This window comes from Equus przewalskii, chromosome 9, assembly GCF_037783145.1.
Source record: "Equus przewalskii isolate Varuska chromosome 9, EquPr2, whole genome shotgun sequence".
Lineage (NCBI taxonomy): Eukaryota > Metazoa > Chordata > Mammalia > Perissodactyla > Equidae > Equus > Equus przewalskii.
In genome coordinates, this window is record NC_091839.1 from 37,120,067 (window position 1) to 37,143,042 (window position 22,976).

The 22,976-nt window shown below is 39.3% G+C and overlaps 2 long non-coding RNA genes across 2 annotated transcripts in view; one reads left to right on the forward strand and one right to left on the reverse strand.

Annotated features, from left to right (window-relative positions):
* The window catches only part of LOC139085550 (uncharacterized), a 28,184-nt gene extending 5,754 nt beyond the window's left edge, over positions 1–22,430 (forward strand). The window contains exons 2-4 of the long non-coding RNA XR_011543909.1: positions 12,004–12,082; positions 14,468–14,585; positions 19,775–22,430. This is a non-coding gene — a long non-coding RNA (uncharacterized lncRNA). The remainder of the gene's footprint in view (positions 1–12,003; positions 12,083–14,467; positions 14,586–19,774) is intronic.
* On the reverse strand, positions 4,123–5,997 carry LOC139085549 (uncharacterized). The gene is made up of 5 exons (XR_011543908.1): positions 5,864–5,997; positions 5,653–5,777; positions 4,813–4,872; positions 4,624–4,677; positions 4,123–4,246 (listed from the first exon to the last, which is right to left on the reverse strand). It is a non-coding gene; the product is annotated as an uncharacterized lncRNA (long non-coding RNA).
* Positions 22,431–22,976: the final 546 nt, after the last annotated feature.

Genomic DNA, 22,976 nt, shown 5'->3' on the forward strand with positions numbered 1-22,976 from the left:
CACCCCCCAAAATAATTATTTCCACTCTCATGAAATATTCTAAAATCGAATGCATAAAGTACTAAAGCACCTTTGTAGAGGTGAAAACATTTACTAGTAGAAGACCTTGGAGGGAATATATTTATACACAACAGAAATTCTCATCTGAAAAGGACATGCATTTGCTTGAGCTGTTTTCTTCCTGTTACATAAGGACCTGGGAGTCATCCAATGGACATCTTGCCACAGAGAATTGACAGATGCCTACTGAGCAAAAGTGGAAAGAAGCCAGGAAATCCAAATTGGCACACTTCATATTGACCATGGACAAAACATTTGCTTTAGCGAAAGATATTCCACTAATTTTCCAGTTTTGACATAGGCCTTAGGACTTTATTAACACATGACTTGCCTCCTTCTCTGAGGTTTCTTAATAGCAATTCACGTACTCGCTTTTATCAATGCGATGGTGTTGTATTTTATTATAGACCAGTAAATGAACTACAATATGGCATGTGGCCAGAAACATTGAATATTTCAATATTACAGGCATACACTGTTCCTTTTGAGACAGTGTGAGAAACCTGTGTATTTGCATGGGAATTGTCATTTACTAAATTTAGTAGGAAAAAAGAGAAAGAGACAAAAGAGTTTTTCTGCAAATAATCATTATCCTACAACACTACATTTTATTAGCGTATCATGTGCTCAAAGTCCTCACTCGTGTTCTGGCTATCCACATGTCCGGTTTACCAGGTAGTATAATGAAAAGGTCCTGGGCTCTGAAATCTGACAGATCTGCCTTTAAATCCAGCTCTACGACTTACCAGCAGAATGACCTTGGAAGCTGAGTCTCCGTTCCATCATTTGTACAGGTATAATAATACTTCATTTGAATGGTTGTTATGAGGATGAAATCAGGAAATGCTGCTTGTCCTACTTAGCGAGTAGGTGTTCAATAGCTGTGATTTCACTTCACATCCACCCTCCACCTTCAAAACAACAGAACAATAAAACCTGGGTACATCATGAGCGTATTGTGATTTTGGGTAGCGTGAAGCTTGCAAAATTAGTTTTAAATGTAAATATATATTTAGAAGGGGAAAATAAATCATAACAAATTGCAAGTTTTAAAAAAGCTGATTTAAAAATCCAGATGAAACATCATACTCTTTGGTAGCCTCCTCATATGACAACAATTTTACAATGACATTTTTCTGTGTTGAGAAAAGAAAAATAGTTCAGATTTTCTTCTAGCACAGTTGATGGAACTCTGGTTTTTATTATGTCTAGTCTGGGAAAAATTTTTTCAGGGCCGTAACTCGTTATTGATAGTGGCATGTTCAATTTTAGAATCGTTGTTAATTTAGGAAAATTTTTATCTTCTTTGAATTCCCAGACAATGCTGGTTACATAATGGATACTCAGTAAAGACATGCAGATTAAATAATTTTTTATAATATTGAGAAAAATTCTATACATCTGTTTCTTATAAGGGACTAGATTATGTTCAAACTCGTTTGCCTAAATTGACTTTATAAGCTTAATAGTCATTAAATTTCTAGGAAATTTTGAAACATGGGGAAACAAGGGGAAAACCACTTAGATTTATGAAGATAATGACACAGCACTTCAATTGTTTGCTCCTTCATTAAGATGAGAGAATCTGTCAAACACTACCATCTGCCATCCAAAGAATCAGAAGATTAAAAAACACGCACAAATTAAGTCAATTGATGACTCACAAAAGGGATACAAGTTTGAAAGGTAACACATTATGTAGTGAGTAATAAAGTCTAAAACAATGGCGAGTCAGCGAGGATGGGGGAGGAGGGGAGGAGCGGGGGAGGTCTGCCCATGATTACTCAGTTGCCATGTCACTGCCGAGCTATGAGACAAGAAGATGTAGGGGGAAGAAGACTAAATTAACTATTCTCTTCCCTCATCGTTAGCAAACTACTGTTGCTGAGACCCCTGAAAGTGTTTAATTTCAGGAAGAATTCTTGTTGTGCTTCAATAATAATAATATTATTGTCTTTCATTTCTTGGTTAGATCTGCGATCAATGGTGGGGGACAAATGAAAGGATTGAGAAGCTCTGGTGTACTCACAGAAAGATAGTTACACCCTAACAGAAGCATGCTGATCCATGGTTGTTCCCATTTTCTCAGAGGATAGCCCAACTCTGAACAAGAAAAACGCCTCCTGAAAAGAACGGGAGACTGACATCACATAACCCAAACTGAGTAGTAGTAACAACGAAAGTTAATAGCTACCATTTAGTGAGTTCTTACTATGTGCCAGGTACCTCTAAGTGCTATACAGTTAGGATTTTATCAATCCACACAGAAACCTTATAGATTAGAAGCAATTATCTTGATTTCACAGGTAAGGAAACTAAGGTAAAGAGAGGTTAAGTAATTTTCCCAAGGCCAAACAGTTTGAAAGTATCAGAACCAAGATCTGAACCCAGGCAATCTGATTTTAGATTTCACGTCTTAACAAAGAAACTCTTCATTCTTGTTATATGCTGTTCAACTGCAGTGCATTTTAATGCATCTTAAGTCATTCTGTTATAATAAAAACAAAATAATATGAATTAGTTGTATTACTAAAATATCAAAAAAACTTAAAATGCAGTAAAAGTGGGTGGTAACTATTACAATTAATAAGTTTTAACAAGAAACTGAAGAATAAGTGAGGTATAACCAAGTCAATGTAAAACAATGACATACTTAAGCATACATCACTTTTGTCTCCCAAGTGATCTCAGATTGTATATAGTTTTACAACTAAGTTAAAAACCTCAATATAGTTATGGATTTATCCATTTCTAAATTTAACTTGTTGAAAGTAAAAAGAAGAGAAAACATTGAAAGCATTTATTTTCTACTGTTGCAAAAAAAGTCAAATATACAAATTTTATTTAGTACCTCAACTCGGAAAGTTTTGAAAAGATTTATGAGATTTATATCTGTAAAGTGCATAAGAACACCTGGCACAAGCTATTTTTAAAAGGTTTTCTTTTAAATAAAACTAATACATAATAAGCTAAATTTCTAATAACTTCCTGTCTTTGTTTGGCCTCCCACAACAGCAGAGCCTGACATAAGGATTCAAGGGCCATAGTTTGTTTGAGAGGAGAAGGACATGAGCAGAGGAGAGTGAGGAAGTGAGACAGGGGAGGAAGGCAGCCAATAGGGTGCATTGGGAAGCCAGCTATCACCACGTGTGAGTGGAGATTAATCCCACTGGGGATACCCTGAAAGCCATTGTAGACCATGCACCCCAGAAGGGTGAGGGAGCTGGGACATTTACACACGAACTCACATCAGTCATTGCTTCAGTCATTGAATGAGGGCTGCTCTGGTGAGGGAAACAGTTCTCCCATTTGTCAGGCCTGCCCTATGGGAGGCAGAGTGGGCTCCAACAGCAAGAGAAAGTGTAGGCGCTAACCACTGGAAGTTCAGCCAGTGTGTGGGCGCTAGCCTCTGATCCATCTCTCCTCCATTCCACCTTTCACTCTAAAGAACATTAGTTTGTCTATAAATTTTTATATCCAAACAGCATTATTCTTGGAAATAATAAAATAAAAGATCATCTTATCCTACAAATAGAACCCTTCATCATGTTGGTTGTGTGAAGGCTCCCCAGAAGTAAATGTCAAGTGAGAGAATTCAGGCTCTCTGTTTCAAGCTGCTCTGATGATCAAACACACAATGTCTTGCAAGAAATAGTAGACTATGAGTTAGTGGGAAAGGAAATGTGTACAAGAAGCTAAATCCACTGAGTGTATGTCACTGATCTGGGATATCGAGATGGCTTCCGGGAAGTCTCTCCTGCTTCCAGCCTAGAAGCAAAATGATTGCTATTGTTGGACCTCGTAGTCATCCTTCTTACTTGTCATGAAAGTACTGTGGGCCACAAAATCCTTAATTTATGAGGCAAGGAGATTTCCAGGCCTGAGAGAGATCAAGTAGCTTATCCTTGGTCATAAACTGAGTTAATGGTCCAACAAGGGCCGGAACCAATTCTACATAGTCAAGGAGATTGCAGGATTTGGAGTAAGAAGTGTGCTCCAGCTCACTGACTCTCCTTTAAGGTGTACATGTTTCCATTCTCACCCACCTTCTAGTTTGTCTCAGTCTTTCATTCCTTTCACATAAAAGTTCCCAAATTGGCCAAATGGCCAAATGACCAGATGGATGTCTTTCTTCTCTGGTGTTCTTGCTTCGCTGCAGCTACAGGTTATGACTTGCATCCCCAGTCTCAGGAATGAAAATTATGAGGTAATTAGATAAACCCTCATGGGATTAGAAGATACAAAGAACATTTTGACCATTCCCACCTGCCCTCATACCCTGTTTTTATTCATCTGTCTTTCACCCATACGTCCACATAGATAGAAAAGTGGATTTATTTGTGTGGATTTATACTTTGACATAGCTTTTTCCATATTAAACTTTTCCTTAGAACATACCTTGATGCTTACCTGAAACATACTCACTCATTATTCAAATACTAATAATCAAAATTAGTTAATTTTGAAATATTAATCATAAAGATTCCCCAAGTTGAGAAAAAACATTCAAGAAAGAAATGTCATGCTTTTAACAAGAAAAGGTGATGAAAAGTGGGAACTCACGTGCTCAAGTAAGCAGTGTGATTTTCCTTCTCTTTCGGATGCCTTCCAGGATTGCTTAGAAGAGGAAAAAAAGGATCAACTATGTGATTTATATTTGCACTTTGAAATTTGTCCCCAGTCTGAAATCAGATCTCTGTGTCTACTCAGCCATAAGATGGAATCACATTACTCCTCCAGCTGATGACTCACAGGAAACAATGGATGATTTTTAAGCAGAAAAATAATCATAGCTCTCTTCTTCCGAGCATCCTGAAAGATAGGGAGACAAAAGAAGGATGGAAAATGTCTCCCCACAGTCACACTCAATAATCCTCAAGGTCTAAAGAGTGCAGAAATATTGACATTTTCTTCTTGTCTATGCAATGGGAAGTGCCAAAAGATACTGTTACATTGTAAGTAGATTTGCTGGGAGGTTTTCTTCCCAATTAAAACTCTAGGGTTTGTGTGCACCTGTGAATGTATGTGTGTGTGTTTACGTGTAAAGAGAAAGGCATGAGCATAGACTGGGAAAACAAAACTTGTAAATATTTATCACTAGGCTTCTCATGCATTTCTCTTTTTATATCTTGGAAGAGAAACATCATAAAGGTGTGAAGTATATAACCATATAGATTACAATTACAATGAAAAAGCAAAGTACAGAAAAGTTACACAAAGGTGTGTATTACAACTTTGCATAATCCAAGCATTACATCAAATCATCCTTGGACGAATAGCAAGCATTTCTGTAAAAAAAAATTAACTTAGAGTACAACATATGCACACCACTGTGTTTTAATTGCATCAAGAATACTGATAATCAGCAAACATTGATTGGATTTAGGATTACCGAGAACATCCTGCCAATTTAGGGTTTATTTATTTACTTTGCTTGGTTATGTAGTTGAAGCTACTTCCACGATTTATTTAATGATCTTGTTAACATGTCTTTTCATCTATGGTCTAGTAACCACTGGCTCTTAGGTATGTACTTAAGACAGAGACTGTATTCTATTTATACTTGGGCTCGCTATCCCCATAAATGCTTACATGTTCCAGTCAGACAAAAGGATGAGCACCGAGTCTTGATTTCCTGGTGAACACTCATGTTCTTCCTTTATATCCTAAACTGGATCTTGAGACTCAAGAAATACATGGGGAATCCAGATCCTTAACTATGAATAAGAAATTACGAAATGGTAATAGCAACTTTAAAAACATTCAGAATTGCCAGAAACATCTGGGAGTAGTGGTAAATTACCTTAACTATTTCTCACAGTGATCCATTTAGGTGGAAATTTTAATTAATGACAGGACCAAAGAACGGAAGTATCCGATTATTCCGGCACTATGTAGAGACTTTATGATCTGCAGATAGAAAACGTAGCATGTTATACTGTAAAAATATAATGCCCTGAACCTACAGAACAGGACTGTCCAACTGAACTATCTGTGATGATGGAAATGTTCTATATCTGCTCTGTCCATTAGAGTAGCCACTAGCTAAATGTGGTACTTGAAATGTAGCTAGTGCAATGGAAAAAATGAATTTAAAATCTTATTTAGGTCACTTAAATTAAAATATCCAGAGGTGGCTAGTGTATCATATTGCACAACATAGTTCTAAAACAAAAGCTCATTTTTATCTTCAAAGAAAAATTATAGTAGAGAGTGGCAGTGATAAGACAAAATTGGAGATTATGAAATCAATGGGCATGGAGAAAATATTTTCAAAAGACACATCTGATAAAGAACTGTTATCCACATAGTATTGGAAGTCCTAGCCAGAGCATTCAGGCAAGAAAAAGAAATAAAAGGGATCCAAATTGGAAAGGAAGAAGTGAAACTGTCGCTATTTGCAGATGACATGACTTTATATACAGAAAACCCTAAAGAATCCACCAAAAAACTTTTAGAAATAATAAATGAATACAGCAAAGTTGCAGGATACAAAATCAACATACAAAAATCTGTTGTGTTTTATACACTAACAATGAAGCAGCAGAAAGAGAAATTAAGAATACAATCCCACTTACAATTGCAATAAAAAGAATAAAATACCTAGGGATAAAATTTAACCAAAGAGGTGAAAGACCTATACACTGAAAACTATAAAACATTGTTGAAAGAAAGAAAAAAAGACGCAAAGAAATGGGAAGATATTCTGTGCTTTTGGACTGGAAGAATTAACATAGTTAAAATGTCCGTACTTCCTAAAGCAATCTACAGATTTAATGCAATCCCTATTAAAATTCTAATGAAATTTTTTACAGAAATAGAACAAAGAATCTTAAAATTTATATGGAACAAGAAAAGACCTCAAATAGCCAAAGGAATCCTGAGAAAAAAGAACAAAGCTGGAGGTATCACATTCCCTGATTTCAAACTATACCACAAAGCTATAGTAAACAAAACAGCATGGTACTGGCACAAAAGCAGACACACAGATCAATGGAACAGAATCTGGAGCCCAGAAGTAAACCTACACGTCTATGGACAGCTAATTTTCAACAAGAGAGCCAAGATCATACAATGGAGAAAGGAAAGTCTCTTTAAAAAATGGTGTTGAGAAAACTGGACAGCGACATGCAAAAGAATGAAAGTAGACCATTATCTTACACTTTAAACAAAAACCAACGCAAAAACCACTCAAAATGGATTAAAGATTTGAATGTAAGACCTGAAACCATGAAACTTCTAGAAGAAAACATAGGCAGTATGCTCTTTGACATTGGTCTTAGCAGCATATTTTGAAGTACCATGTCTGACTGGGCAAGGGAAATAATAGAAAAAATAAACAAATGAGACAACATCAAACTGAAAATCTTCTGCACAGGAAAGGAAACCATCAACAAAATGAAAAAACAACCTAACAATTGGAAGATATTTGCAAACTATATAACTGAAAGGGGTTAATATCCAAAATATACAAAGAACTCACACATCGTAACAACAAAAAACTAACAACCCAATTAAAAAATGGGTAAAAGGGGCTGGCCCTGTGGCTGAGTCGTTAAGTTCGCGCGCTCCGCTGCAGGCGGCCCAGTGTTTCGTTGGTTCGAATCCTGGGCGCGGACACGGCACTGCTCATCAAACCACACTGAGGCAGCGTCCCACATGCCACAACTAGAAGGACCCACAACAAAGAATATACAACTATGTACTGGGGGGTCTTTGGGGAGAAAAAGGAAAAAATAAAATCTTTAAAAAAATAAAAAAAGAAATCACACTCCCTACTTTAAAAAAAAAAAACTGGGTAAAAGATCTAAACAGACATTTTCTCAAAGAAGATGTACAGATAGCCAACAGGCATATGAAAAGTTGTTCAACATCAGTAATTATTAGGGAAATGCAAATCAAAACTACAATGAGCTATTGATGCCGGCCCTGATATTAGTTCCCCTACATTAAACCCAGCATATATGAGGTTAAAATCAAAATACGCCTTTCCTGCTTACTCCCTGGCTCCCTGGCTCCAGAATCCACTATCCGCCATAGATGCAAACAGCCAAGGTCGCCCACCTGGGTTCCTTATCATCTCCTCCTCCTCCCTGAAAACAGTGTCCCAAGGCCAAACGCAGGCTGGTGGAAAAACTCCGACTAGCAAGGTCACTGACTCCCACTGCCATCTACAATCAGCCACATTCCTCACAAACCTTTAAAACCCCTCGGCTCCTCTCTTTTGAGTAGACAAGATGAAACAAGACAAATTTGAGGGCTCACTCTTGTCTCTCAGCTGATGTCATCCACAATAAAAACCCTTTCCTTGCCATAAGCCTGGAGTTTCAGTTTTTATTTGGCCCCTCTTTTGTGGCGGGTAGGGAACCTATGTTTGTAGGTGGTAACAATATCACCTCACGCCCATGAGAACGTCTATAATTAACAAGACAAGAAATAACAAGTGTTGGAGAGATTGTGAAGAAAAGGGAACTCTCATACACTGCTGGTGGGAGTGCAAACTGGTGCAGTCACTATGGAAAACAGTATGGAGATTCCTCAAAAAATTAAGAATAGAACAATCATACGATCCAGCTATTCCACTGCTGGCTATTTATCCACAGAACATGAAAATACGAATGCATAAAGATATATGCACCCCTATGTTCATTATAGGATTATTCACAATAGCCAAGACTTGGAAGCAACCTAGGTGCCCATCAAGGGGTGAATGGATAAAGGAGATGTGGTATATGTACACAATGGAATACTACTCAGCCATCAAAAAATGAAATCTTGCCATTTTCGACAACATGGATGGACGTTGAGGGTATTATGCTAAGTCAAATAAGTTAGAGGAAGAAAGTCAAATGCCATACAACCTCACTCATAAATAGAAGATAAAAACAATAACAAGCAAACACATAGAGACAGAGATTGGATTTGTGGTTACTAGAGGGGAAGGGGGAGGGAGGGAGTGACAGGGGTAATTAGGCACATGTGTGTGGTGATGGATTGTAATTAGTCTTTGGGTGGTGAACATTATGTAATCTACACAGAAATCAAAATATATAATGATGTACACCTGAAATTTATAAAACGTTATAAATCAATGTTACTGCAATAAGAAAAAGAAAGAAAAACAAATGAAAAGAACTGTTATCCAAAATATGCAAAGAACTCTTAAAACTTAACAGTGAGAATACAAACAACCCGATTGAAAAAATGGGCCAAAGACCTTAACGGACACCTCACCAAAAAGGATATACAGATGGCAAGTAAACATATTAAAAGATATTCTATATCATATGTCAGCAGGGAAATGCAAATTAAAACAATAAAGAGATACCACTACACATCTATTAGAATGGCCCGAAATCCAGAACATGGATATCAACAAATGCTGGTTAGGATGTGGAGCAACATGAACTCTTACTCATTGCTAGCGGGAATGCAAAATGGTACAGCCACTTTGGAAGACAGTTTGGTGGTTTCTTACAAAACAAAACATACTCTTACCATGTGATCCAGCAATCGTGCTCCTTGGTGTTTACCCAAAAGAGTTGAAAACTTATGTCCACACAAAAACCTGCACACCAATATTTACAGCAGCTTTATTCATATTGGCCCAAACTTGGAAGCTTCCAAGACATCTTTCAGTAAGCAAATGGATAAAATCATTGGGCATTGGAAAATATATTCAATTCTAAAATAGGATCTAACTCTAAAGGTTTGGAGATCCTTTAGGAAAATATTTTTTCAATTCAGCTGTGACTTCTCTGGGACTTTCATCTCAGCTAAAAACTCCTTGAAACTTTTTCCTCTTCTCAAGTCCTTGGCACTGATGTCCGGATTCTGCTCCTCCTCTTCTACTGTTTCTCAGTCTCTACTTCCGTTTCCTCAGTTCTTTCTTATCTGTATTCCTCCCTTTTGGGGCTTTGTCCCCTGAGCCCTTAAGACTCCTCCCTGAATATCTGCTTGCTCCACCCAGTCTCTCCCTTCACTTTTCACACCAATAATGATGGTTTTGACTCCCAAACCAGGAACTTGAGTCCCAGCCTTCATATTGGGCGACTTCATCTTAACCTACTAACTCCGCAGGACCCTTCTGCCTGAATGTTCAACACAAACCCAACATCAGAGGATTTGGCCCAATGGCCTCTAACACCTTCTGACACTATTAGGCTACAGGTCTATCTTTTTATATCCCAATTGATATTATCATGGACTTTTTTCCATATCCCATCTTCTGTTGGTGGTAACACTATTACTATTCTACTCTTGAGACTAGAAATATTGGTGTTTAGAACATTACCCTTTCATTCATTCCCTGGAAGCAATTTGTCAACAAACCAATCCTTTGAAGAACTGATTCTTCCTCAAAAACTTCTCTCATATTCACTTGGCTTGCTCTTCCTGCAGGGTAGGCTGGAGGCCTGGCGTTCTAAGAGCTTAGGCAGACTGGGTAGGAATGGGAAGGGGGTTGGCTAAGACTGTGTGATCAGAGCACAGGGCATTGAGGTTCATGTTCTATGAACCAATGAGAGGCCAAAGCAGCAAGACCATGGGAGAGGACTGAGAACAACAATGAGAAATATGGGGAAGGTTTTGTAGTGTAGAGCCTGCAAGATGGAGTAAAGAGGTTGAGAGGCAAGGTTCAGAAAGAGTTCTAGAAGCAACCAGATGTAGTGCAAAGGAACTTTTATGAGCTTCTGTTGATGAATGTAGGGGCAGGAAGTGAGCTGCTAAGATAACAGAAACTGCTAGACTGGCTTTTTCTTTTCCCTGATACATCACCCTAGTCTAAGCCCTCATACCCATATTACTACTTAGTTACTTTATTACTGCTTTCTCTTAATTGTGTTACCTTTGCCAAGTTAGGAAAATTCTCAGTGCCTCACATCCTCATCTGTAAAATTCTTCATATCTATCTCAGAGTCATTTGAAGATTAAATGTGTTATTATGTAGAGCACTTAGAACAGAGTCTGGCACATAACAAATGCTATATAATAATTTTGTCGTCAGTGCCCTCGAGTCAATTCCAACTCCTAGTGACTCCATGTACAGCAGAGTGTAACCCTGCCCAGTGTCCTTGTGCCATCCTCTCACTTTCGGTGCTATGTCAGACAATGCTCCGCTGCCATTCACAGGGTTTTCAAGGCCAACTTTTTCAGAAGTGGGTGGTCAGGTCCTTCTTTCTCATCTGTCTAGTCTGGAAGCTCCGCTGAAAGCTGTCCATCATGGGTGGCCCTGCTGGTATTTGAAATACTGGTGACATAGCTTTCAGCATCACAGTAACATGCAGCCCCCATAATACGACAACCAACTTCCTTTGGCCTTCACTGGTTACCAGATTACCTGATAATCAGGTCAAAACTCCTCTGTCTGACTATTGTGACCTTCGATAATCAATCCCTACCCACTCCACTTGACTTCTCTTTGTTCCCCTATGCTTTACTCTTCCTTCTCTCAGCATGATCTACTCCCTGTCTCCTGCAGAAGTCAAGAACTTTCTCACCACCTTACCTTTTTTATGTTGCTCTCCTTCCCTAGAAGAATCCCCTTTCTAACCCTCTACCTTCCTCAATTCTAACCACTTTTTAGGGCCTAGCTCAGGTCCAGCCTCTTCTACTACATTGCAGGTAGTGTCTGTTGTGCTTTCTCAATGTGTATGGGTACTAACATCAGGCAGACTGCCTGGCACGTGGTAAGTATTTGATAAATGTTTCTGTCTTAGTTATTCTTTCTCTGGTATCCAACACCATAGACTTTAGGACTGTCTATTGCCTGATTCATAATTAGTTTATGAATATATGTTGTATCAGTTTAGAGAGCATTCAGTTACACGTCATGGAAGACCACATTAATGGAAAGTTAAACCGTAAGGATATTTATTGTGTCCTCCCAAGCTCTCATCAACAACTCAAAAATGTCTTTCTACCCTTTGTTTTCACCATTCTTAGCCTGTTGGATTTTCATCGATGTGCTTTTTACTTCACCATTCCAAGATGACTGCTGTAGCTCCAGGCATTGCATCCTCACGTAAGTGTTCCAAGGAGGAAGGAAGTATCAATGGCAAGTGTGTCATCTCTACCTAGAGAGGCTAGGAGAAGGAGTGTCTGGGAAAAAACAAAGGGATGCCATGGTTGGCTTAGATGGTTCATCACTCAGGGCAAGGCACATTGCTATCCAAACAAAACTGGACATCTGCTGGGAAAAAGAGAGAAGTGACTCCTGAACAGGCATCTGGGTTAGTATCTGCCCTTCTCTTGAATTTTTACTCTCTACTGTAGTCTCCTTGAAGGGCAAAATAGCTTCTTTATCCCCCAGAGTGCACAGAGTCCTTGAGCACATAGCAGCCATGCAGTAAGTAATTGTTTGTTGAATCCTTACCTGATGGTCAGGGCATTCCCTATGCTCTCACTATATGTCTTTGTTTTAGATCCATTTCAGCGTCACGAACAGCTACCTATTCTGAAAATAAAAAAGGTTTGACAAGCACACTGTGCACTAACAGACACATAAATTTAACACACTTCATATGGATTCCTACAGAAGCTAAGAAGCCAAAATACAAATTTTGAGAAGTTTTTTTGTTACTATCTGCCTGATATAAACATCAAGTGCTTAGCTGAGCTGGGAGTCCTTTAATTATTTTTTCAGGAAGCCTTGCTGAGAGCGTAGATCCTAAAGCTGCAACCGGAGCAGCCTCCTGACAGCCCGTGCTCTAAAACAGGAGTCGACTCCAAATGATAGTTTCTTTCCCCACACATTATAGTATTTATCTGAACACAAAGTAATTAACATCTCCATCAAGTAAAATCTCTGATTACATCATATGGTCTCAGCGACTTTCAGGCCACTCACCCATCTGGTTGCACTGATTTTGCCATTTGCCAGCATGTGGGTTTGTGTGTATAGTGGGGGGGGGGGGGGTGTGGGGGAGTGGGGCACTCTTGGGTGTTTGGAATAACACGTTACCACATGTGCGCGGTTGGGTTTGTAACGTGTACCCAGTCACTCCATTCCTCTGCTCAAGTAAGACAGGGACAGCTGCTCCTGGTGACACCCCTCTTGGATTTAAACCTGATGCATTCCCTGCTCAGTGCCTCTGGAGAGCATCACAGCGTGGAAGACATAAATGTTTTACAATTAGCTGGATGAAAAGCTATAGCGTAGCAAGTCCTCAGTTATGAAAGTAAAATTCTACAGATCATGAAAGTAACAGAAATTCTAGGTAAAAGCCACACTGAGTTTTTGAGTAATTAGAGAGAAAGATATATAGAAGAAGATTGATAAATAGACCCAGTCTACCTATGTGTTCCCAAATTATGCATACGCAGATTAATTTGTAGACATTGTCCAAACTTGGAGTCACCAGATGATTTGATTATATGGTACTCTGTACCCGGATGTTTTGGATCCAATGTCTTACTTTTCTTTCAGCTGCATTGAAGGCACATACATGTGATAAACAAATCTTCATAGGTGGAAGGAGAATGGGTCCAATTCACACAACAGTTACTGCCAAAGCTAGGAAATATTCAACAGAGGGTTTTGGATTGTCCAAAGTCGCTGTTCACAAGGCTATCCTAGGAAGTCACTGAGTAAATATAGATGGCATAGCAGACATGTTACTGTAACTCCTGAATGGTAATTTCATAGGTATGTTGAAACAAAATAAAAGAAATACAACAGGATGTAGACACTCCACACAGGCTAAACATTGCAACAAATATTACCTAACAACCAATAAGAGTTATGAGTTTTATCCATTATTTCAATATGCCTTTTTGTCTAGTTTTGTTTTCCACAAAGGGAAAACGCCAAGCCAACCTGGAAGGAGCACTTGATATGCTTGATCGTTGCCTTGATCACAATTCCAGCTCCCAGGCTCAGTGGGAGGTGTGGGGCGACTGGGAGGAGCACAGAGGGAAATGATCAAAATGGCCCTACGCCGCAGAGTGTTTGTGATTGCTCTTTGCTTGTGGCGGCTCTGACTCATTTTCTTAGACCCATTCAGCCCACGCTGGTGTTCCACCCAGAGTGACAGAGGGCATTGGAACAGTCAGCCTAGCGGTTAGAGCAGAGGTTCTGGATGGATTGAAACTTGACTCCATTAGGCCGTGTGACTTGAACAAGTTGCCTAAGCTTCCTAAGTTTCAGTTTCCATTTTCTTTGAATTGGGGATAATAATAGTAACTATCTAATAAGATTATGGACAGATTGAATGAAATAATTATATCAATTGTTTAGTCTATGATAAGCCCTATAGATGTTAACTATTATTATTGTTATTTTAGTTATACTGGTCATAAAAGAAAGGAGTATAGGAAAGGAGGGGTTTTTTTTTTTTGAGGAAGATTGGCCCTGAGCTAACCTCTGTGCCCATCTTCCTCTATTTTATATGTGGGACACCTGCCACAGCATGGCTTGATAAGCTGGGCTATGTCCACACCCTGGATCCGAACTGGCGAACCCTAGGCTGCCGAAGCAGAGCGCATGAACTTAACTGCTGTGCCACTGGGCTGGCCCCAGGAAAGAGGTATTTTTAAACCTAATCCAGACATCATCCATTCACTTATTTCTTCCTTCGAAAGAAGCATGGTGCTTGTCATATTGAGTCTCCATTCTGTTGGGGTTGGCATAACAGCTTTGGGCACAAGAAAGATCTTGGTAAAATCTCAAATGGGTGACATTTGCTTCTCAGGTCTCCTCACTTCCCTTTCAGCTGCCCTCCTCCGGAGTGTTGATTTCTCCCACTGCCCTGGTGGTTCAGATCCATGCACCAAAGTTCACCTTAACAGGCAAAACTGTCACCCATCACCCCCCACCTAGTCTCCTGTGCAAGGTCCCATTTCCTCAGATGCTTTTTTTGGTGACTGGCTTGATTCATGCTAAGGTGTTAAGTTTTCTGGTCTGTCGGTACATTGTATTAACTCTTCCAGCTACTAAACTTGCATTACAACAGGGGCCGGTAGAGACACAGAGCCTTACACAAAGGAGTCCTTCTCATGCTGGAATTTCAGAGCTCAAAGTGGCCCATGGGCTAGAGACTTTGGGACAGACAAGACGTTCAGAACAGGAAGCTGTGCCTATATACAGGGATGGCTTGGCAAGAGGTCTTGAGGTCCTGTCGTGATCTGAGGGAGCACGCAGCTTAATTAGAGAGATGAGAAGTATATCATTAAATAATAGTAGAATAAAACTCAGTGCATGATAATATTGTTCTGAGTATACATAAAAATGCCAAAATTAATTAGTTATGCTTACTATGTCATAATATATTTTATAGTGGTAAAATATACAGAACATAAAATTTACTATTAGTGACATTTAGTATATTTACAATGTTGTGCAACCCTCACCACTATCTAGTTCTAGAACATTTTTCTTACCCCTAAAAGGAAACCTCATACTCATTACACCCTCCATTCTCCCCTCCCACCAGTCCCTGGCAACTACAACTCTGCTTTGTGTCTCTATGGATTTGCCTACTCTGGATGTTTCATATAAATGGATTCATATGATATGCAGCCTTTGGGATCTAGCTTCTTTTACTTTGCATAATATTTTCAAGGTTTCATCCATGTTGTTGCATGTATCAGTACTTATTGGTTCCTTTTTACCACTGAATAATATTCCATTTTATGGACATACCACATTTTGTTTATCCATTCATCAGCTGATGGACATTTGGGTTGTTTCTGTTTTGGCTGTTGGGAATAATGCTGCTCTGAACATTAATGTACAAGTTTTTGTTTGGGTGCCTGTTTTCAACTCTTTTGGGTGTATACTCAGGAGTGGGATTACTGGGTCATATGGTAATTCTATGTGTAACTTATTGAGGCATCGTCAAACTACCTTCTAGTTTCCATTTTACGTTACCACCAACAATGCACGGGGGTTCTAATTTCTCTACATCCTCACCAACATTTACTTTACATTTTTTTGATTCTAGTTTTCCAAGGTGGTGTGAAGTAATATCTCACGGTTTTGATTTGCATTTCCATAATGACATTGAGCATCTTTTCATGTGCTTCTTGGCCATTTGTACGTCTTTGTGACAGCATTTTAAATAGCTTAGCTCAGTTAATGCTTACCATACACCTGACAGATATTTGATAGATAAGTAAACTGAGGCTTTGTAGGAACAGTAGGTAAATTATCCAAAGTCATGGAAGAATTGGGTTCAAACTGATTTTCACACTCTGGATCTAGGGGAAATGGGCCTGAAAAGTGATGGACTTGAGTTTCTGAAGAATATTTGGACCTCACAGGTTATGGAAAACTTCGAAGGACAGCACAGTTACATGGAGTCAGGTGGCGGCCACACGCTTGTGAGGCAGGGCAGGTGCAGAGGACGCACCGCACACAGCTGGTTCGCTGAGCCAGTCGTGACCGTGTTGCCTGAGGCATTCAGCCTTCACAAAAGAGGCTTCTGGGAGCCTCTTTAGGCCATTGGAAACTTTTATTTCCATTTTGTTCCTCATTATTAAAAAAAAACCAAGTAACCTGTCATATTTGCACTAAAGTCTAATTTATTTCATAAAATGCCTTTTTATTTGATTAACTAGAACATTGTGGTCAGAGAGTAGAAAATGAAGTTAGACTTACATAACCCAATAGGAACAGGATCCACACTGCCTTTCAAAGAGCTTCTGATGGCTCAGGAGATTCCAAGAGCTTTGGGATAGGATAGGTGAACAAAGAGCACATGCCCTGGAGCCAGGACTCTCCTAACCCATGGACCGATCGACTCCACAGCCCGTGAGAAGAGTGTCTGTGCACTGACACATGTCCCACATACCACTTATATGGATGTGCTGCAGGCTTGCCACGGGAATGCCGTGTGGCATCAGTAACTGGTAAGACATTACACATATCTTGGTTAACTGCCCCGTCTCCTTTTAGATGATTATATAGATTATATAAATTGGGAACTAAGATGAATAATGTGCAAATAGTAATGAGAGTTCCTACACAGTGCCTTTGATATATTTCTATCTAGTTTCTAGGAAGAGCCCTCCACAATAAAAAGATGCCTAAAGTCACATGGAGATTGAGCCAAATGAGGGGGGATTTTAAGTTCCAGGCTATTTTACCCCAAATACTGAATAATCTTTCACTTTCTATGAGATAATATTAAAGTGATGCATGACATGACATTGTAAATCAGAAGCAGAGTCGAATACATACTGTGACTAGTTAGAGAAACCAAAGGTTTAACGTCAGTGACTTCAAAGTAGCTTGTCAAATCACATCAACCGGACAAAGCTGGCTGCCCATGCTACGTGGGACCACCGTACATTCCCAGGTACTTGTGCAAGTAACACTCGCCTGTCACATACCACCCGGACCATGGTGGGTGTTTTCGTTAGCACTCAGAGGCAGATCTCCAGCCAACGCCAGAACTTTCTGTTTACTTTAAAGGAAAGTGCAAAGCATAAATGTTTACCGAATCTGACTATGTAACCTCACCCATATAAGGCATACAGAGTTGTGTTTTTAAGAAACACTTTAAGGCAAGTAATTTTTTAAAATATCTTCCCTGAGAATCTCCTTTCCTCATATTGAAAAAAAAACAACAAACAACACTCAGCAAAAGTAACATTTACGTAAAGATGAGGCATTAGTGGAAACAACTGGGGAGCATTTGCTGGTGCCAGGACTGGTATCTGGAGCATTTGTTTCCTGGAGAGTGTGGTGAGATAAAGTCAGCTCTTTTATCCTCTGGATCCAAAATACAGATGCCTTCAACCCCGTCTCAGTGCGGGGCTTAATCAGAGTTGGAGCTGAACCGTGAACGCACAGCTCCTTTGTAACAAGATCTTTATACATATGTGCTTGGCGGGTACAACCCCAGCTGAATCTATTTGAATTCCCCGGATGTGGTAAAAATACTTATGGATCTTTCAAAGCAGTTATGTGTTTATTTGAAGTATGCAATTCCAAATTCAAAAACCCCAGGATATTCTACATAAAAAGCTTATGAAAATTTACAAGTAGATACCACTGGCTTTTTGGATCTCCTCTGCCCTAAAACACGTTTCACTAAGAGAAGCACACCGAACAAACGTGGCCAATGGTTGATCTGCTTGGTGCCAGTCGAAAAGAACTAAAGTATGGTTTTTCCCTTTTACTTTTGATATTATTTTAGTTTAACTTTATTATTTTTCCTGCTTATAAGTCAAAAGTAAGAACATTGCTGAAAAAATGGAAAATGTAGAAAATTATAAAGAAATAAAAATCCCCTGTAATTGCAATGCCAGCTATGACAAATTTTAATGTTTCAGTCAGTTTTTTCTAGTCTCTTATCTGTGTTTGTATGCATGTATATGCATATCAAGATATTTGTTTACTTAGAAAGTTGAATTCATACCTTAAACACTTTTTATCTCCAATTTCACTGAATTATAAAATGAGATTTTAACATGGCATTAAATATTCTTTGAGCACAAGATTTTTAATGACTGCATAATATTATTCTTTAACAATTTTAGTCTTATTGAATGTAAAGGTTGTTTTTACTTTTTTGTTCTTATCAATGATTAGTGATGAGTATTTTGACACATAAAATTGTTTTACCACATCTCTGATTATTTCCTTAGGATAGGTTCTAGAATTGGAGTTGGTGAGTAAAGTATAAAAGTAAAAATTTTTCAAGTTTCAAATATATTTTGCCTCTATTGTTCTGAATGAATGTGCCAATGTAAATTGCATAAACTCCCACCACCAGTGGAAAAGAATGTTCCATCTTTCCCACTGTATTCTTGTCCAGACTACTTACTAAACATTAAAAAAAAATAGTTTCCAGTTTGATGTGACAAAAATAGCACTTCGTTGTTGCTTTAATTTGATTTTCTTTAAAATTCGTTAAAATACGCTTTTAAAAATTTTGGTAAGTGACAATTTGCATGTTTTCTCTTAAAAGTTTTTCATTTCCTGTGCCCATTTTTTCTTTTTTCTGTTAATTTGACTTTTTCTTCATATTTTGGTTTTTAAGTTAAAAAAGATCCTTGTTATAAAAATTTAAACAAAATAGAATTATGAACAATAAAAATATGAAAATTGCCTTCCACCTTCTATCTACCTCTCCCCAACAGAAATCATTTGTTTGCATATTTCTTATAGACATTTGCTTTTAAAAACTACACAGGTGTACAGACACACCTATAAGGTTGTTTTAAAAACATAAATTAGATTATTTTCTTTTTAAATTAAAAGTGTATCATAGATTTATTTACTTGTCAGTACTAGTAGATAGTCCTCACTTGTTTAAAAAACTCTATAGTATTCTAAGGGGCTGGCATGGTGGCGTAGTGGTTAAGTTCGCACGCTCCGATTTGATGGCCTGGAGTTCGCTGGTTCAGATCCCGTGTGTGGGCCTATACGTTGCTCATCAAGCCATGCTGTGGTGGCATCCCACATACAGAATAGAGGAAGACTGGCACAGACATTAGCTCAGCGACAATCTTCCTCAAGCAAAAAGAGGAAGATTGGCAACAGGTGTTAGCTCAGGGCCAATCTTCCTCACCAAAAAAACCAAAACAAAACTCTATAGTATTCTGAAATTTGGGTGTTGTGTTGCATAGTTTATTTCACCACTTCTTTATATATATATGTATCTTTATGCTCATTGTGAATAAGAGGCTCTGGCCTTTTCTATGCGTCTTCCTTCTAACCGAATATAAAATATGGATTTAATTTTCCATTATGTCTTCTGTCTTACAGCTGAGAACAGTGTTCTCACCAACTAGTTAGAAGATCCAAGGGCAAAATAAGTTGCTCTGATAGCCCGCATTCTCCAAGCTCAGGCATGACACTACAGGATTCCTGGAAAAGCTGCGGAAGATGTCTGACAGCCTTCTCCCATCCCATTCCGAAATCAGAGAACATGAGCATAGCTCTTTGTGGCTCCAGCAGGGAGGAGAGGGGTGAGTCACCAGCCCACAGCCTGTCGTCTGCTGAACTGGTGGCTTAATGCTTGCTGCTATTGAGCAGGTTGCCACTGGCCACACCAGAGGCCAGGCTGGCCCTGATCCTAGTATAGGAAGCTCCAAAGACAGACCCAGGAGCCTATGCAGCTAGTAGGCTCCTGGTTTCTACCTCCAGGAAATAGCTCAAGAGACCAAATAACTCAAGAGGCCAGAGGAGCGAGAAGCTGCCAGGCTCAGCCCCATTTCCCCGCCTGCCTCTGAGTGTGCTGACTGGACCGCCAGTAGAACTGGCGCAGCCACCTGCCTCACCTGCCTCAGATGAGCATGATGGACGGATGCTTTTATGCAGGCCCATCATTCACAAAATCTTACTCTTGAAGATCCTGGGAGGGGATCATGGAAACACATTCATTCATCAATCGCACATTTATTATTAAGTACTTCCATAATATTGATTTCTAGCATCTTGGTCAGTAGCAGGGACACAATGATGAAGAACACATCATCTTTTCCCTCAAGGAGCTTGCTGTCTATCATAAAGACATAGACGTGAACAAATCATTATAACATACCATTGATGCTAGGCTGGAAGTGTGTCCAAGGTGGGGGAGGTGCGAAGGAGGAGGTGAGTTATACCTACTTGGGGGATGAGGAGACTAGGAAAGGCTTCACGGAACAGGTGCTGTCAGATCCGAATCTGTTGGCGTTTCCAAACACCAACTTCCTGTGCATCCCTGAAGCTATGTCTGACACCAGAGCCAGGTCCTAGCAGTCACTAGCTAGTGTCCAACAGTGGTGGGCCACCCCAGGTCCAAGCCTATGCAGAAGGCTTTTTAAACCAGAGACAATGAGTCCAAGCTTAGGAACATAGAGTGATCTCTCAGGGTTGAAGACCCAGCCATCAGAAAGGACATGGATTTGAACCCACAGTGGAGTTTCATTTGGCCTCTGACTTCATTTCATTTTCCCATAACCAGACCCTGAGACAAAGCTAAATCTTCAGGAAAGGCAGAGTGAAAAGCACATTTATTGTATATAATTTTGTGACACCATTACCTCCGGCTCCTCCCAGGTCGGGGGTAGAAGCAGTGTCCACACCCAACTGTGGATTTGAAAGAACTTGGTTCCACTGTCAAGGCTAACAGTAAAGAGAGAATCAGAAATATGGTTTAGGACAGGAACCTGTCAAGGGGAGGAATTTCTCAAAGGTAACAATTTTCTGTTTCATTTTATGAGGATACTATGGCTATTAAGAATTTAAATAAGCTGTATCCTCACTAGTAAAATTCATTCTAGGTTTAAAATTAAACTTCAATCTATTAACAAATTAAATTCAAATAATTAAGTCCAATATAACAGAGTGGACATGCCATGGAGAGTGGAGTCTGCAGTTATTTCTCACAGCAAAAGGACTTCTACACACTACTTATTTGTCTGGGAACAGAAACCTCTCACTGCAAAGTCAGGATTGGGGGCAGAGAGACATTCCTGAGAGGCCTGGAGTCCCCAGACCTTTCAGCGAGACCATCACAGCCTGGAACAGCGTCAGCCAAAAATAGAGGCAGGAGTGTTCAGACCTGCTATGTCCTGGTTAGCCCTGTTCAACCCCTACCCACTCCCTGTGACCACTGGGGTGTTCAGAAGCCACCCTACTCTGGAGGTCACCTGGAAAATGGTGACCCTGCTTGGAGGCAGCTCTAGGCCGACTGATGTCCTGCTTAGGAGGCAGTTTGGCCTCGTAGTCGAGACGATAGGTACTGGACTTGATCAAATTCCAGCTCCATCATTTACCAGTGTGGGACCTTCAGTGGGACCTCAGCCTCCCAGAGCCACTTTCCTTATCTGTAAGATGGAGATAAAATTATCATGAAAACATACTGCTAAGCTCTGTCCTCAGGATTAGGAGATTGTGGATGGATTTGTGATTGTGCAATGTTTCTTGCTGTTCCTGTAAATTCTGAAAAAGTCAGATATCTACAGATGCATGTCACGAAGTTTGCTTCTCTTGTTCAATCGAAGAAAGAGATTACACTAGGGAAGCCCTAAATTTTCTTCTGAGTTGTATTTTCATAAATGTTTAGGGTTCTGATTTTTTTAAGTTGGAGATTTGGAAATTTTTGCCCAAGATCAGTTCCTTAGCAGCTGTGTCTAGAGAATGTGACCTAATGTTTCGTATTATGAGCTTATGTCTATTCATAATGTCTATACAAAAACTTATCTTAAACTAGATTTGACTTGTTAAAATCTGAGGTCTTTAATTGCTTAAAATATTCACTCAAAGAATTGAGTTAACTTAATTACATGAAACTTTGCTATGATTATTGTATTGTCCTGAAGCCTTTGTACATTTTCAAGTTTGCAAGTGATGTTGTAAATGTAATAGTAACAATATATAAATATTATTTATTACCTAGTAGTAGAGTTATAAAGTTTAACCCAGATCAATTAAATGAATTTATCCAATGTATTATTATTACTTCTGATCCTACGACAATTTAAAATTGGATGGGGGTAGGAAAGGTGAGAAGACTGCCTAACATTGCATAGAGCTTGAAGTCCACATCACGTGGAAAATTCCTTAACAGATTGATATGGGTTGCGTTTTCCATACCTAAAGCATTTCACACGGATGGGTATATAAAATTAAATTCCCCTTAATAAACATTATTAGCATCTATTGTAGTTTCAGCACTTGTCTAAAAACTAGAAATGCTTAAATGATCTTTTCTAGAGAGGAGTTCCTGCTCTGGTAAGGGAGACGGGCTAAATAAATGATTAGCTATGTTCAAAGTGGTGGCGATGCAGTGAGAAAAGGAAGGACAGGGCAGGGCTGTCTGCACACAGGGAATCTGGGCTCAAGCTGGAGCCTGAGCAGGAGGTTAACAGGTTTTCAGGTGCAGAAGGGCAGGAGCAGGGGGATGGCAGAAGGAGGGTTTCAAAATGTTTGAAAAACAGTGCTTCTTCCACTGTGGCTGGAGGAGAGAGAAGGGAGAGGG